At 49.3% G+C, this 15048-nt stretch overlaps 1 protein-coding gene across 2 annotated transcripts in view; it reads right to left on the bottom strand.

Moving 5' to 3' along the window:
* The window catches only part of NACC2 (NACC family member 2), a 61663-nt gene that overhangs the window by 27025 nt on the left and 19590 nt on the right, over positions 1–15048 (bottom strand). Inside the window, exon 1 of one of the 2 annotated variants that reach the window (XM_027809505.2) lies at positions 660–714. The exons of the other annotated variant lie outside the window; for it this stretch is intronic. The gene's annotated coding sequence lies outside the window, so the exon portion shown is untranslated. Of the gene's footprint in view, positions 1–659; positions 715–15048 lie in introns of those variants that run through there. 2 annotated transcript variants of the gene reach the window in all.

Raw genomic sequence — 15048 nt, 5'->3', positions numbered from 1 at the left:
GGGGACCCCGGCACTGGTGGCAGCTCTGTCCTGCTGCAAGGTGAGTCACCAGCAGACTGGGCGCACCACCGCCGCTCGAGGTCACCCACCCGGCAGGCTGCTGCCTCCAAAAAGTGCCGTCATTCAGCCAAGGCGAAGTGTGTTATTGCCATTATTATTTAATTAGGTCCGTGTCGTCCCCCCCCCCCCCGCCTTATCTATCACTGATTTTAAGAGCTCTCAAAGCAAAGAGAAGCAAAAATAGAAATTGCAACATTTTAGATTCTTTTTTTTTTTTCAGCTTGCTGCAAGGAAAAGGGGAAGGGAGAGACATGGATAAAAAAAATTACAATTATTCTGCAGAATTTCATTTTTTGCAACCTACTAAAAAAACTCCAGACCCCAACTTAAGTTACATCCATCAGAAAGCACACAGCACCCCATCACCATGCCTTCTGCAACGCATGCATTGCCTGCATCCCATCGCAAATGTTAATTCACATCCGTAACACATCAAAAAGACAAGTGCCATGCTGAATTGTATTCTCCTCGCTCCTAGTACACAACAGCAGAGCTAGCAATATATAACATGCATGACTCAGTTCTACCAGCGTGCCACTACGGAACAGAAAGCCTTAAAATAAAGTAAATATCTTAAAAGGTCAATTAAAAAAGCTTACAAAACATCAGACGCTGCTTCTTGCTAGAGCTCATTACCTAGTATGGTGGAGCTGCCTGTGTGTTTTTTTTCTTGTTGAAGTTAGTCTGTGAGTCAGCATTAACACACATGAGAACATCAGGAATACTGCCTAGTTCTGATGCAATGGAGGTTGTTAAAAAAAAAAAAAAAAAAAAAAAAAAGAAGAAATCACGCTCCGTTTGGACAGGAGCCTGTAATTCAATTGCCTTTACTTTTCAATTACTGCATAGCCTACCCTGACCAACCTGCAGAGGGGAAGGAAACTTTGCTTACATCTCTGTCTTAAAATTAATGACTTTTACTTTTGGCTACAGCTTATTCTCCCTGCTTTAAGAAAAAAAAAAAAAGTAGGCATAATATAATTAACCCTTCAAGGGCAGCTGAGCCCTTGCAGCAACCCGGATCTTCATGTTTTTGTAGAAATTTCAAGACTGGAAAACGCTACTGCCAAAAAGTTCTGGCGAAGGAAGACATTTATACATTAAACTTTTAATACTCTATAAAGTGAAGCTACAATTGCATCTGAGCTTGATCCTTAATGGAAATATAAGCTTGCAGAAAGGGAAAGTTACAGACTGCAGAAATTTAACTCTGTAGTTCTAGAAGCAAATACTAGATTGCACAGGATGTTTTGCAAAACTGAGCTTTCTGATCTTTGACCAAAAAACCTGAGAAACCGAGAATCTGTGACATGAGGTGGTCACCTCAGCCGGCTGCCCACTCTCCCCAGGCTGACAGGGCAAAGCAAATAACCTGCATTTTTCCAACATGGCATTAATTGCCTGCACTTCAGCAAACAAGCCTATCTCTCCCCTCTTCCCGGGGTGGGGTGGTGGTGGGGAAACCCCTGCAGACTCATCCCCGACTCCCAGCATCAAGGCGGGAAGTTCAGGAGACCCGACCCTGACTTTTCATTTCTGCCTTCTCTGCTCCTGCAACAAAACCCTTCACTGGTCCGACAAATCCTGCCCAAAGCTTCAGGATGGGACTATTTCTGTAACATGCCATAAAACGCCCACAGACAATGCTGCAGCCCTGAGTATTTATATATATATGATAGCAGAATATAGAATAATAGGTTAATCTATTATATATATTTTTAAATATATATATATAAAAGATATATGCTCAAGTACATCTTCGGAGCCAACACCAACACCTTACAGGTTCTGTGCTGCTGTGCCACAGCTGACCAGCCACGTCCCCAGGATTGCCCCGCTGATGCACAGCCCCAGCTAAAGCACATATGTGGCTCGGATTTGGGGGTTTTACGGAGGTGCAAGCCTCATGCAGCAGAGGACGGGCAGAGGTTGAAAGTAAGAAAGTCTCCCCAGCGTTCAGGACATGCTTCAGACACGTGCTGCAAACACCGAGCTGATCCCATGCCAATGAACACCAACTGACACCCCCCACCCCCACCCCCCCAAAAAAAAGTATAGCTAATGCCTATGGATTAATAATCCAGTGGATCACAAGCATACTCTAAATCCCTGTTTAGTTTGCTGGTTCTTTCTATGAGGTAGGCACAAGCACTATAAAATTATTATATTTTTTAAATACACAAGTACAAATAGTTATTAATGCTCATTAACCAACAAGGCAACCCCCTGAAATTAGAGATCAATCACTTCTGCTGCCTCCCTCGCATGCAAGGGTCTGTCTCAAACCAGTATGAGCCTGGTGGGGCTTTTTTTTCTTAAGCATGTGGGATACTTGAATACAGATGAATTGAGTTTTAAAGGAAAAAAAACCCCAAGCAGCAACTTCTGGGCCAAGTTCTTGTGTGCCAAACTTTTCAACTGCCACAGCACAGCTCGACAGTGTTTCAAAAGAATTTAAGCACTGTTTTGAATACTGCTGACAATCTTCCTCATCAAAATTTGTAATTTAAATACCTCAAATCTGAAAAGCACGCTCCCTGGGGCAGGCTCCATTCTCCCTCCCCACCGCCCACCCTCCCCAAGCCCCATTCGGCACAAAACCCGTGGCTTTCCATATCTGCCTGGCTTTCCCCCCACCTCCCGCAGCCCCCCAGCATCGCCCCCCAGGGGCCCCCGTGCTTGGGCAGAACCTTGTTCCTCGGATTACCCGTGGATGAAACCTCTGCGTGTGCTGCAGCGCCCCAAAACACCGTTATTTTCCTCTTTTACAACCACAATGCTACTTTGGGGACAAAACTATTCACTGGTTTAGAGATAAACCCGTGCTAACCAGGCTGCCCTATGGCAAGAAGGGGTTAATCCCAGGAGCCCCACTTCCCAACCCTCTGCTACCCAGCAGCTAAGACATTCCCCTTCGGATGTGTCAATAAACCCCAAAATAATTTTCTGTCAATAAGGCTAATTGGAGAGGAAGGGCAAAATTAATTTCTGGGGGCTGTATGTGATGTTCCAGGCAGCAGCTCCATTTTGGCAGGAGCGTGTTTAAGATTCCCTCCCAGTGCTGCAAAGCACCTTGAAAGGTCGACGAGCGCTTTCATATTCTCAGATCCATCTACAACGCTGCAGCAGATGAAACGGATTGACCTAGACGAGAACTGAAACACTCTCTGTGAAATAATCCATCAACACCCTTCGCCAGCCGCAGCCGCCTTTGTCATGGGCACGCTTGGAAATCGCACCTACCTATTGCAGCCGATCCGGGGCTCGATGGGTTTTAAATCACGGCCCCATTCTCCTGGGATGTAACCGAACACGGCATCGATAGCTGCAGAGCCGCGGAGACGGCACACAACATAAAATACCTCCATATTAAAGTGTGTGCAAAGCCTGTGCCCATTACCGAACTCATTAAAGACAGTGATACTTTGTAACATACTCTAATCTTTAATATTCATAGCTTGCTTCATTTGCATATCATGCCATAAATAGTTGAAGCAGAGGTAAAACACAAAGCGCTCTACTTGCATTTCTAATTATGCCTAAAATCAAATGTAAATCACAACACATCCAAGACACTGAAAATATTAAATTTGCTGTCTCTCCGTTAAGATTTTTTTTTAAAAAAAAACCACAACAAAAAACAAAACACACACGCACAAACCCAATTATTTTTAAAAAGAAAAATCAAAGGGGCTTATAGGTGTGTGTAGCAGGGAGGATGCTGTTTTAAGTGGGGGGTTCGCACATGCGAGCCCCAGCGACGGACCCCAGCCGTAGCCCCTGGGGCCAGCGCTGGCACCGGCTCATCTCCCAAACTCCTAAAAAACCTGCATTTCCCACCATGCTGTGCTGCAGCTGCTCATTTAACCTTGGTCTTTGAAGAAACAACAGGAGCCTGTTCCTCGGGGGCAGCTGGGAAAGCTGATCTCCAGCGAAGGAGGTAAATTTGAAGCATCAGCTTGAATGTGAACTCCTGCCACGGTGCTGGGCTGGCTGGAGCGCGGTGCTTCGGCATCGCGAGCTGGCGCAGCAGGGGAAGCGGTCCCGGGGCTGGGAGCTGCCAAATCCCCAGGTTTCATGAGAAAAGAGGTGTCCTGGGGTGCCCGCACTCAGCAGCTCCCTGTTCCAGAGGGAAACAGGTGATTTCTGCTCACAAAGTACCCAAACTGTGCCCAGGTGGCATGGGGCATTTTTTTCTGCTCTGCTTTTTCCTGAAACATGGAAGAGCCCTCTGAACCGGTAGCTGCCCCGCGGCACCCACTGACATCAATCCCATGGAAAAGGCTCGAGGTGCCACCCAACTGCCAGCAATGCTATCTGATGTTTCCATCCTTTCGGCTGGGCTTTCCAGAGCCGGGTGCCCTCCAGACACATCCCTGACATTATCCCTTACAATAAAGAGCCACAGCAAATCTACCTGCCTCCTCCAGAGAATGTACTGGGGAACTGGGTGGTGTCATTAACAGCTCGTGGGATTGCAGCCCCCGTGACCCCGGAGGAATGGCTCCACAACAACTCCCATTCCAGGAAAAGCGCGGTTCTGGTGCGGCACAGGATGAGGAGCCAGGCTGCACTGGAGCGGGTTGGCAGCAGAGATGAGACCTGGTGTCCTCCCCTGTACAAGTGAATTAACCACACTTCCCCCACTTCACAGAGGCATCCCAGAACCCAATATCTGTAAAGCTACTTGGTATCCTCGGGTGAAAAGTGTTATTAGTACATTACGGCCAATGGCATAAATAACTCCCCTTTAACAAGCTTGCTTCTGCATCAGGCACCGGGGTCCTCTTGATTTCATGAAACTCAATCACCACCACGTGAAAATGCCCATTTTTAGTTCAAGAGCACTGGCAGGGGCACAGTGTGAGCTCGCACCCACACGCTGCTCCCCACAGGGTGGGTTCCTCAGCCCATGACCCACAGGACCTGCTACAACCCCAACTCAACCCTGGCCCTGCTGCCACATGCCTGCCCTTCCCCATGCCAAGACATCACTCCTTGCCCATTGCACCGATCCAACACACTGCTGCTGCTGAACCTTCCTCCTCTTCATCCATCTCCCCGCTCCTCCTCTTCATGTCCCAACAAGCTACTAGCAACAGAGGGGCACAACTTTCACGGTACTCAAAATAAAATAAAGTTTAATGGATTTCTGTCCAAAGATTTAATTAAAATTATCTAAATTTTGCAAAAGTAGGACACAAATTGCACATCTGGGGAAGCCGTAAGGCGCCCGTGCCCAGCAGAGGAACGCGGAGCGAGGCAGGCTCGCTGCCACACGGCGCGGCCAGCATCCTTTCCCACTTACCTTCCCTTTACCGCTGGGATTCCAGCTGCATAAACCCACTACATCTTAATGAAAGGCTTTTGTGGGTGGCTGTCCCCAGAGAAAAATACATTTTTAAGTCACTTGAACTGAGACTGATTTTGAAGAAAGAGCCAGCTAAGTATCACCAAAGGGAGCCGGGCACCCGCCAGTCACCCCGGCTGGGAGTGCGGCTCCAAGCCATCGCCTCTCCCTTATTAGATTTTTCCCATTTTACAAAAAGCTTAAAGAGACTTCTGAGAATGCAAAGCTGAAAGGAAAAAAAAAACAAAAACAACTGTTTATCATCACCATGTTCTGCTCCTACTTGTACACCAGGTTTCCAGTGTCCTCAAATCCCATCAGTAAGTGGGTCCAGGGATTTATGTGAGGGTCCCCCCATGCTCTTGTCCTCCCCTGGTGCTACAGCTCATCCTGCCCCTTTCCAGATCTGTGTCCAGCTCAACAACAATATCGCATTGGTTCTATTAAAGAGCTGAAAAATCTTTCTTGCAATATCAACTTCCAAAGAATTCCAAGACATCCTTAAATTTAACCCCAAAAGGTGAGTGTTTGCTCCGTCCCCCAGCCCGTGCTGAGGGAGAAGTGAAAGCGAGCTGCTCACAGCCTGCAAAGCTTTTCTGCTGTTCGTATGTACCCTGGCATCTTGCCCGGACCTATTTTTAAGCCCATTTACTAGAAATCCCACAAATTAAAGGAAATACGGATAATGTTGTAAGAATCCTTTGGGCCAAATAAAAGCTACACATAATTTTCCTTGTGCATCAGAGTAAGATCCTTAACCACAAAAACCAGATTTCCCCAAAGCTCTTTTGCAACAGCAAGAGAATCTTGTTTTGTAAAAAGTTGCTTTGATTCACTCCTGGATTACAGGGAGCGCAGCAGACACCACTGCCTCCCGGCCAAACCAGGAGAGGTGATTACTGTTATGAAACAGAAAGGTGTTAGGAGAACACAAATAAATTAAACATCTCTAGCTCTGGAATGGTGACTATTAATGACAGCAAAGCGTGCAGAAAGCGCTCATGGAGAGAGGCTGCAGGATGTAGGTTATTGGGTTTTTTTCCTTTTTCCTCTGCAGAGTAGACTGTGGCATGTTTTTAATTTCTAGCTTCTTTCAAACGGTGTGTTCACAGTGCTCATGAAGGGCCAACGTGCTGAAAAGCCTCCTCCAGCACCCTGCTGTCCTGGGCAAATTCCTGCTTGGTGCACCCCAATCCCACCTTCTCCCAGCTCCGAGAAACCCTGATAATCTGGCTTTGACAAACCATCAAATCAGAAGACCACCAAACTCATGTCACTTGTCCTCATGCCAAATCCTGACCTGTTCCAGGCAGGACAGTCACCGCAGACTCCCTTCTCCATCCTCTCCAGTCCCCATCCCTAACTGCATCCCAGTACCACAGCGGGGCTGGGGGTCCTGCCCCCCCAGGACAGGGACAGGATGATGCCAACACAAACTGTGCATCACGCCAGCCATGGTGATGGGCCTCCACACCATCTCCTCGGGGATTTTATATAAAACAGTGATTTCATGCAAAAATAAATCTGAGTTCTGTATCTCTGTATTTATATAGTTACAGTGGGGTCTCGTGAGGTGAGCACAAGGGAGGGGCAGTGCAGGAAAGAACTGATGGGTCCTTCTGCAGGGAGCTCACCCACCACCCTGGAAATCTCCATCCTGGGTGAGTGGTACCCGTGGCTGGAGACAGAAGCCCCCCATTGGGTGTCAGCCCCCCGTTTCCCACGGGCACCCCTCACCTGCTGCCACAGGGAATGGGGAAGGGGCAATCGGCTCCGACGGCCCTTCCCCTCCACGCACTCCCCAGCTGGAGGGGGCTGTCCCTTCCCTTTCACCCCTTCCCCACATCGCCTGAAGGAGCATCCCACTGCAGCATCTTCTGCTGTTGGGAAGGACAGAGAGAGCTGCTGGTTTATACAGCATCCGCAATTTTAACTATGCAAAAGACTCCATTGTGCTAAATAAACTCCAGTAACAGCTCTCATATTTCGGTAGGATTGAAAAGACACTAGCAACCAGACACAGGTTTCAATAAAATTCAGAAGACAAGCAGAAACAGCCCCAAAACACAACAGTAAAAGGCTGCATTTGTGGTTAGTCCTTGCAGGGAGGGGATGAAGGGAAGGTGCGTCCTTCCCAACAGCAATAAAGTGAAGCAAAGCAATCATCATCAAACCCGGCTCCCCCTTCGCTCTCATGCATCCCCAGCAGTCACTTAAAATGTCTTCCTCGCAAACATTTCAGCTTCCTTTTAAAAAGAAAAATAATTGTACCAGGGTATAATCACTTCTCTCCTACAAATGCACAGATCCAAACAGTTAAACACGCAACTTCGGGAACTTTCCCAAGATATATTTGTTTTGCATGGAAAACAAATGTTTGGGGTTTTTTTCCTGCCTGGGAAAAATATTTAAGCACTAAGTTTGTGAAGCCAAGTTCATTTATTCCTGTTTTACGTTGCTGCTCATGGGGATGTGGTGCTGGCTGATGTCGCGAGCCCCCGGCCCACGGCTGCACTGGCACGTGGCCCCAGGAACACTGGCCTGGAAAATGGTTTTCTCCATGGCACGGGATGGCAGGACATGTCGAGGGATGGCAGGACATGTCGAAGGATGACACTGCGGCCACCCTTCCCTGAAAGCCGGAGGTTTCCCTCCCAGCCCCGCCGGCTGCAGTTCATTGCCATCACACTCCTCAAAACGGTAAGTCTTTTCACAGCGATGCTCTTAGAAATAGCAATACTTGATTTGCATTTCCCTGCGCACCTGCCTTTCTTACGGAATTCCTGGCCTCACTGTGTGCAGACAAACTCCTCCTTGTCCCCGCAGCTCCAAGCATCTTCCACCTCCGCCGGCCCTGGGTGGGACCAGAAAGCTGAGGCAGCAGTGGGGAGCAGTCCTGCAGCTGGGATGCCGGCGGGGAGATGGGGGACAGGCAGCTGTCCCCACCGAGGTGGCAGTGTGGCAGTGAGGTACACGGTGCTGCCGTCGCCGTACAGAGCAGCAGGACTCATTGCACAGATATTACTGAACACAAACCAGCCCCGTTTCTCAGGCCAGGTTCTGCTTTCACCTGCACCAGTACCTTTGGCAGATGCATTTCAGAAGCGCGTGAATACACCTCCCCTGCATCCCTCGCCGCCTGCCGTGCAGTGCCCTGCTCCCGGGGAGCCGGTGGGGATGCAGAGCGGGAGGCAGCAGTGGCAGCACGGGGCGCTGACAGCCACCTCGCTTGCCCCCAAATTGGGGAACCCGGAGAACAAGCCTTGGTCCTTCACTGGGGACCGACGTAGGAGCAGGCATGGAAAAAAGCCCCCCCTGGGGCCAAGTACCACGTGCACGTGAGAACATGGGGGGCACCAAAGGGTACCCCTGCAGCAGCATCCCCGAAGCACAGCTGGGTGGCAGCTGCCCCAGGCAGCCCCTCAGCACCCAGACACCGACCTTCCCAGGACAAAACAAGGGAATATGGCCTGTAAGGGCTTTCCATGCTGAGAAAGAGCTTCCACATGCCAGCTGGGACCCCCCAAGGTCCCTGCCCTGGGAGCAGAGATTGGTTTGCATGCCGGCAGCCCTCCCCTTCCTGCGCAACAGCCCTTTTCCCAATTCCTATGAACTGGGAATGACAGACAATCCTGTTCTCCCAGGGAGCTCTCTGCCAGGGAATTCCTGCTTATTTCTAAGAAGGGCTCGTTCTGGCCTGCCCCTGAGCAACACCAGCCTTTCATCAATTAAAAGACGATAAGAGAGATCTGTTCAGCCCCGGATCTCAATTACTTGCTCAGACACCTGGAGACTTTTCACACCAGCCGCCAGGTCCTTCAGCTTTTTGCAGCAACACAGCAAGTGATTTGCCTCTATTTTTTCCATTTCTCCGTGTATTTTTGAAAAATCTTTCTGGCCAGTTAAACCAGAACCATCACGATTGCGAAATCCAGGAAATTTGCTGCAACGCTCTGTAACACTTGCAAGGCAATTAGCCAAAACCTCACACAAGTAAGCTTTTTTTGCCACACCATTCTAACCACCGAGCATTAACCCATTTTCTTAGGAAACAACATCTGCTGAAATAACTTCCTAATCTAGGAGCAGGCATGGAAAAGAAGCCGCTGCAGTCTCTCCAGCCCACAGTAAACTGAATTTTCAAGAAGAGTTGTCCCACTCAGAGGGTACCGACTCGCCCCAGCTGAGCAAATGGCTCCTTACACAGACCCTCTCCCCAGAATATTTATTACCTGGTCAGGAACAGTAGCATCGAAGGTTTCCCTGCAGCACCGATACGCTTAAGAGACGGTGCTTCCCCATAGGAGCCCACGGCAGAGGCGATGGTGGAGCAGCCTGGGGCTTTGGTGCAGGAATTTCCACCCCTGAACCCAACTGTCGTGGGGTCTCTTGGAGCTACACCCTATAGCTGTAGGAATAAATCAAGGCACAGGCAGGAGAGCTCCTGGGTAATCATTGGTAAGAATAAAGAAACCACTGGGCAATAAAGCAACCATTTCCACTCCCTACCCCTGCATTTACACAGCTTTTCTTCCTGGGAAGATGTCAACATACAGCAAAAATTAAGCTTCATGATTTGCCCTAGGAAACAGTTCTCACAGATAAACTGAGGCAGAGCATGATAACGTAACCAACGTTACACAGTGAACCAGCGCTGGCAGGCAGAAGACAAAAATCACACTCGATACTTTTCCCTATTTCAGATTAAAACAGCAGCTCTGCTTCTGTGCTATTTGTTATAACTCATTCTCTCCCTTATTCTCTATCCCTGCTTTCTCCCCCATCCTGAAAAACCAATAAAATAAAATAAAAAGCTTCCTTTTGGGAATGCAGCATTAATAATACTGCTACCATCTGTTGATAAGTCCAACGACCTGCACAGGGAGGGAAGAGGCTGCAAAGCTGAAAGGGAGTCAAGTGTTTGCATGGTTTTATTGAGAAATGAAATCCAGCTTTAAACACAGTAAATCGGAGACTATTCTGAATCACCTCTTGAATTTTTTAATGCTACTCCTGGGAGCACTGAAGGTAAATATGTTAATTTGACTTCAATCATGGTGCAGGAAAAAAAAAAAGCACAGTGTATTAGTTTAGGGTACCAAGTCTTAAAACTATTCATGCATTTCTGCATATTTTATACTCAGCAAATAAAGTTCCAAGGTTCTATAAGGAGGCTGCAAAATTATTCTGAGTAAGCAATAATGAGGTGTGCATTATATAAGGCTGATACTAATGGTAATCTATTATTAAAATTTAAGAGTTATAGCAGCTACATTGCAAACAGTCCTACAGCACTTTTCCTTCCCTAGGAAGGGAAAGCAGCAGCTGGAGAGGGAGGCTGGCGAGACAGTGGGTTTTGTACGTGGTGCACGGGGTAATGCTCCCCGACCGGGTGTTGCACCCCAGGTCCTTGGGGTCATCGCTCTGATGTCTCTAGTGAGCTCCCCCGCAGTGTAGCACCACCGCCCGCTCAGGCACGGTCACGAGCCACGGCAGGTTCATATTCCCAGCGTGTTTAATTCTCTGCCTGATGTTTCAGCGTAAAGGATCTCCTAAAATGCACCGGGCATTAAAAAATTAACAGGGTTTCAAGTTTGTATGCTGCAGCGATCCTCAGGGCTATCTTGATGCTTGATTTCTGCTGCGATACCCCACTTAGGCTGCAAGGAGGCCAGGAATGTGGCCCAGTAAAACCCAACCTGCTTCTCCTACCTGCCAAATCCCCTCCAGAAGTCCAAGAAAAGCAGCATCACGACATCCCGGTTGGATACATGACCCACGTCAGTATTCAAACACATCAAGGGAAGAGCGCGGCACTGCATCGCATCCTAGTGATGCCCACCAAGCTCAAGCACTTTGCTTGGTGCTGGTGTGAGCTAGACCTGCTGTGTTCCGCTCGGATGTTGTCCTGGGAACCGGCCACTCTCCCCAAGGGGGAACCACTGGGTGCTGTGGGACCCGTCCCCGGCACCTCTCAGCACTGCTGTGAGAGAAACAAATGGCAAACCCGCCGCCCCCCCCGCCCCAACCCCCCAAGTTTGGCTTATCTTCCTCCTTCCTACATCTTTTGGTGAGAATCAAAAGGAGTCTCTGGGGGCTGTAAATCTGTATCTGACAAACCCGTACAGAAATAGGCACATCGGCGAGGGCCCAGGCGCTGCAGCAGCGCTGGGCATCTCCACATTTTAACCTGTTATAACTCTGTCTCGCGGGGTTCACAGACCCCAAACACATGCTGGGAACTGGGTGGTCTTGCTGCCATCACCTGTCCCTTGGAGGACCCCCCCCCGCTTCGGTTTGCATGAAATGCAAAATTCAATTTTAGCTACATTTCAGAGTGTATTGCTAGTGTACAGCCAAGTTCTTTTTTTCAAATGAAATTTTTCAGTGAATTTAGATCCCAAAGGCAGTGTTCTGCCCAAACCAAAGGATAATAAAGCATAATAATTTCAGGAGAAACAAACTTACTCTGAGACCTTTCTGCACAGAAAAGGATCTCAAATAGTGACGAGCTCTTTGCTCTCCAGGCTGGATGGGACACTGGGGAGCAAACCAAAGCAGAAAGGATGGAGGGGGCACAGAGCAAGTCGGCATTTGCTGGGTGCTTACAGCATCCACCTGCTCTGTCGGCCCATTCCCTGCTGTATCACCACCTACCTGGGCTGAAGGAGTTAACAACCCTTCTGGGATGGCGTAACAGGAGACCAGAGTTAGTCATCTAGGCATGTCCTGATCGGTATGAACGGGAGCTGGCGTGTGAATGAAGTTGCCTTGGAGATGCAGCCAAAACCAATGACCAGATATTAACTTTTCACAACGGGGCTGCCAAGGGAGGCAGAACATGCAAAACCAGCAGGACGACAGTTTCCAGCCAAAGGCGGGCGCATCCGGATACAATAGGAAGGACCCCCAAGCCCACCCCCACCCCACCCCCCGAGAAGTTAAACCCCACATGTCTTTGCTCAGGAGGCAGGAGAAATTTCCCCTTGCAAAGCCAAGCGGGCCAAGAAGGGCTAGCAACAGAACCCTGGTCTTGGACGTTATGGGGGTGGGTAAGTGACCCCTGGATGCAAGATGCTGTCTGCCCTTGGTCTAATTTTAAAGTTGATATTAAAGACACCGGCACCCATCTCCTTACTTTTTTCTGGAAGCAGCTTCATAAGCAGAAAAAAACAGCTATGGGCACCTTACACAATGAGATGTCATTAAACAAAACCAGTAACAAGTCATTCAAAGGCTGGGCTGGCGAAGGATTAACATGTCAGCAGACATCCCCTGCCCAGCCCCCCATGCTTTACCTCCGCTTCCCAAGGCAGTTTTGGAGGTGGATGAGCAGGATGGGGCGGCTGCTCCAGCCGCCTGCTGGGCTCCTCCGCTGGCACCCGGCATGGTCACTCGCCAGGAGGAAACTCTGCTTCAGGCAGAGGTTTCTCCATCTCAGCTCAGAGCCAGGCAGCTTCCTACGGGGCGTCTCTCCCACCCTGCTTCCCAAGGGAACTGGGCGAGGTGGACAGCGGCGACCACCCAGGCTGCACCAGCAAGAGCATCCACAGAAGCCCATGGATGAAGAGCATGATCAAAGCTCTGCTCCCCTGGACCTCACCTCCCTCCAGCCTCACCGCAGCACTGACCCAGGCAAAGAAGCTGCTTTTCAGCCACAAGAAGGCTTGCAGTGCCTGAGATGAATCGGTGCATCGCCCACCCCTCCCTGGGCAAACACTGCCTGCCGCTGGAGGACACACACCACCAGGGGGGCACCCCCCACACCACACCACTTTCCAACCCAAAGCCTGACCCCGAAGAGGAAGGTGCTTTTCAGGCTCTACCTCACCCCGGCTCACCCAGGGAATGACTTACGGGGGGACAGGATGCGGGAGAGCCGTGATCCCCCCATCACTGCTGCGCTGGCCATGGAACCCAGCCCCCCCGCCCCCCCCCCCCATGGACGGGCTGTAACACTGCTCCACAGGCTGCCTGGGCCACCACGGAGCCCAGCAGCGCCCGCCACCTCTCTCGAGAGGAACGTGAGATGAAATGGACACATTTGTATTAAAGCCTGAAATGCAGAAAGCTCCCCGTTCCCATCCGCATGCCAGCCCCTTGATATTTTTTCCCAGAAGGAAAAACAGAAGATGCTTTCCATAAGCAGACGATTTCAGCAGCTAATTTTACCATCACTTATGGTCGACTTTATGACTAAGATTTCATGCTGACTATATTAATCCTGTCAAATTTCAGAGTGAGAGAGAAATGATACTGTATATTTTATGGCTGCAATAACTTCTAAGCCATTAGACATGCATGCTGACATGAAAGTAATCAAATTGATTTTTTTCCTATTACAACGAAGAACTTTGTATGAGCAAATAGTCTTTCTGGCACAGGAACGAAACCCCAAGAAGCCTGCACTTGCTCAGGAAATTAGGAAATCGCCACGAGCCATCGTTCAGAAATTTGGCTATTCTGCTTACTCACACGCTCTTGTCACCAAAGCTGGAAGGAACACGCTACAGTCATCCAAACGATTGACAAGAGCCAACACCAGGGATAACTGGAGGTTCCTGAAGCAATGTTAAATATTGCAGACGTTGCCGTTAAGTGCTTTTCCAGCATTAAAGGCTGCACCGAGCCTTTGCTAACCCACCCAGCCCCTCGCACGGGACAGCAGCTTGCTGGCCACTTCTCCAGGCGTTGGGTGTACAAGCCAGAAGAGGTCAGAAAAAGTTGTTTAGAGGGCTTCTCAGCAAGTCCTGAAGACCTCGAAGCACTAACAGATACACTAGAGGTGCCAAGCTGATGGGCTTAAGCCCTTTGTGCACATTGAGGCAGCAGGACATGAGAAAGCCCAATGCCAGGAGGCCAGCTGAGAAAACCAGCTTCATTGTCAGCCCAGCCTCTCCTCCATCCCTCCGCAGAAAGCAGAGAGAAAGATAATTTAAAATAATTCTTTACATGTAAATAGGCTTTTAATCCTAAGTTCCACTTGCTTAGCGTCTTGGCGGTTTTTTTGAAACCCAACTCATACCTGCACTCAAAACTGGGAAGCCCTTCTCTGATTTACAGCAATTACCCAAAATACTAATTTAAAATCCTTTAGCATAACGTGCTTGTAAAGTTCTAGAGAAAGTCAGGTCAAAAGAGACCCCGTGATGGCAGAGGTGATGGTCGGGGTGTCCCTGGCGTGCCAGGGCAGCCCGTGGTGGAGGGCACGGCTGCTGCCCAGAGCTGGGGCTCTGCACGGTGAGGGGGAACCGCTCCCTGCACCTGCACGGGGCAACAACGCGTGCAAACCTGTTCTCCTCCTCTGACGCGTGAGGGCACGTTGGGTGTGAAAGGACAAGGCGGGCTAGGCTCAAAATCTTGAAAGACGTGGCAACCAGAAACAATTAAGTGTAGATAACGAATATAATGTAACAGGCTTACATGTCACCCTGACAGGCGTAGCCACGTCTCTGCCATAGCCACTAAAACTTCAGATTTTCTTTGAATTTTAAACACAGATCTCACACCTTATTGAGAATACTGCTACCAATCATGAAATCAAATTAGATCTTTCAAACCAAGTAACCTGCATGGTGTGCTAAACCTGTCTAAAGGCTCAAACGATGACGGGTGTGTGTAGGTACGTGTGTATGTGT

This window comes from Falco cherrug, chromosome 9 (genome assembly GCF_023634085.1).
Source record: "Falco cherrug isolate bFalChe1 chromosome 9, bFalChe1.pri, whole genome shotgun sequence".
Classification (NCBI taxonomy): domain Eukaryota; kingdom Metazoa; phylum Chordata; class Aves; order Falconiformes; family Falconidae; genus Falco; species Falco cherrug.
The sequence above is the reverse complement of the archived record's forward strand: the minus strand, read 5'-3'. Positions and strand labels throughout refer to the sequence as shown.